The sequence below is a fragment of the Phyllostomus hastatus genome, unplaced genomic scaffold (assembly GCF_019186645.2).
Source record: "Phyllostomus hastatus isolate PE091 unplaced genomic scaffold, TTU_PhHast_1.1 phas_scaffold_12, whole genome shotgun sequence".
In the NCBI taxonomy this organism is placed as follows: domain Eukaryota; kingdom Metazoa; phylum Chordata; class Mammalia; order Chiroptera; family Phyllostomidae; genus Phyllostomus; species Phyllostomus hastatus.
The window spans coordinates 6412867-6415523 of NW_025334007.1; the positions used below are offsets into that span (position 1 = coordinate 6412867).

The 2657-nt window shown below is 36.5% G+C and overlaps 1 pseudogene; it reads right to left on the reverse strand.

Annotated features, from left to right (window-relative positions):
- Window positions 1–830: 830 nt before the first annotated feature.
- Window positions 831–1227, reverse strand: LOC123830149 (annotated as a pseudogene).
- Between the last annotated feature and the right edge of the window lie 1430 nt (window positions 1228–2657).

Sequence of the window (2657 nt, forward strand, 5' to 3'; positions counted from 1 at the left end):
GAAAATTCCTCTGTATCTTTCAGTTTTTACTTTTATGCTTTAAAAATAGAAATTGTTTTAATATTTTCTGTTTTATTTATTTTTTATTTACTTCTGTGAAATGCATTCACCACATATTTGATGTGCTTCAGCTCTTTCTTCTTATTTAAACTTCTTATACTGAAAAATTGATTGAAATTTCTGCATACATGAAAGTAATTTTCTCACAGATTTTATCTGGCTGTGATGGGGGGATTTTAGTGAGGATAACCCCGAAAGAGTATCTGTCCATTTTTCATTGGGACTGATCAGTGTATACAGTGAAAACATAAATTAGTTTATGCAACTGCCATGCTTAAATATTACAATACCCCACATTGCATAGAATGGACGTCAAACTTCATATCAGGGCCCTTAAACCCCTGTATGATGTAGTTTCTGCCTGTCTCTTAAATTGCATTTCATATTACACATTAGTCTTACTTTAGTCTTACTAGCTCCTTCAGCCCTTGGACAAACCATGTTTTTGTCCACAGGAACTTTGTTTTCATATTTTTCATATCCAAAATACTATTTTAGATATTTAAGGCAAATTAGGCAAACAGTAGTCAAATATAGTATTCTGAGTGAGATTGTTGTGGGTTTTTTTTTTTCATTTAAAGAGGGAATTTATTAGAAGAATACAAAGGTCCTTGCAGGGTTTTCAACAGCTGCAATGGGTTAGTAGCTAGAATCACACCTTTCTGAAAGACAGACCAATCATGTATATGGTAATCACAAACTTCTGGATTTTACAAGATCATGAAGAGAATATCTTAAAGGATGTTCCTCTCTGTATAGTGCACAAGAGACTAGAATGTGGATTCATTTCTGCTTGCTTTTTAGTCCTTATATTCCTTTATGTCAGCCTCAAACTTGTCAAGCACTGTTGGCAAACATTTATGAGCTCATTCAGGCATCTCTAAAATGGCTCAACAGCTGGAAGAGCACTTTGAGTCTGCAGAAATTAATGTTACTCTGTGAAAGGTGAGTTGTAGTATAACCACAGATTTCTGCCTCCAGGTTTTTCATGATCATGTAACAAAGAGAATGTCCTAGGGTATGGTCCACCTCATGCAAAACAAATATCACACAGTGCCTGTTTGTTCCAGCTGCCTGGACCATTTCCAAAGCTGTCTTCCTTTCACCTTTAGCCACTGAGGCCTTTAATCCAGATATTTTTCTCTCCAGCTCTTGGTCCTCTTCCATGGCAGGGGCAGCATCTTGGGTCCTCAGTGATGCCAGTGGATGGGATGGTCTGCTCTATATTGTGTACAGTTGCAAGCAGAGCAGAAAGCCTGAGTGAGTTTAATCATAGCACAGTATGTTATAAATTGCTTCACGAACATAATCCTCTTATTCTTTAAGCACATACCACTTTTTTAAGGAAGGAGAATAACCATGGAAGAAATGCATCATGGAAGTCAAAAGGTGAAGTGATTTTAGGAATGTCAAATGCTACCAAAAGGATAAAGAAAATGAGCACTCAAAGTTGGCCAATGGATTTAGCAAGTATAAATCACTGCTTATATTACCAAAAGAAGGTTCTGGAAAGAATTAGAGATGAATATGTGACTGAATGAGTCCCAGGAAGAAAGGGGTGAGAGAAAATAAAGATAGTATACTCAACCCTTCACCTTTATCAATATAACAAATTTTGAACAAATAATTTTGCACATCTTGAAATACTTCAAGGAATCCTACCAGCCATATATTTAGAATTGGTTTCATTAAACTCTAGTTTCTTTTTTTAAAAAGATTTTATTTATTTATTTCTAGAGAGGGAAGGGAGGGAGAGAGAGAGGGGGAGAGAGAGAGAGAGAATCAATGCGCAGTTGCTGGGGGTTATGGCCTGCAACCCAGGCATGTACCCTGGCTGGGAATCAAACCTGCAACACTTTGGTTCGCAGCTCAAGCTCAATCCACTGAGCTATGCCAGTCAGGGCTAAACTCTATTTTCAAATGAAGAAATTAAGCTGTAGAGTAAACTTGTTTTTGCCTTTTACTTCTAGTTTAAATCATTTTCCCCAAGGAAGACTTAATCCTTCCTTTCTCTGTGCTACCTAAATGCTTTATGCAGACTTTATCTGTGAGTTTCCTACTTGTTTGCAGTCATCTTTTATTCTAATTCCTAGCACTATGTCTGGGACATAGTACTTTCATAAGAAATATTTGTTTCATTAGAACACAACCAGGAAGTTTAACCAGTTAGTTGTTACAGGAATAATATAGTAACAAAGGCCTTGAGAAATTGTATTAGAACATTTTTATTTGAACCTTGGTTAAATATAGCGAGGAGATCAATTTTTGATGCCCTACACAGGATTTGGAACATAGGTGTATATACTGAAGCCCCAATCTTACTAAAATACCAAGGCCTCCCTAATCCCACCTACATAACTGTCAAGTCATATGTATCCCTTTGTACCTGTGGAGACCTACTGTAACCCCAAACTGAGATTCAAACATGGCTTAAAGTATCTGGAAAACCAAAGCAGATCTTATAGATGAGATGATTTATATCGACTGACTTACTTTTTGCTGATGTAATTATAAGAGGAATGTTTATACTACAGATACAGGGAAAGAGAATGGAGCAGTGTTAGGGAAGAACAATGTGTGTTTCTCCTTCAAATCCA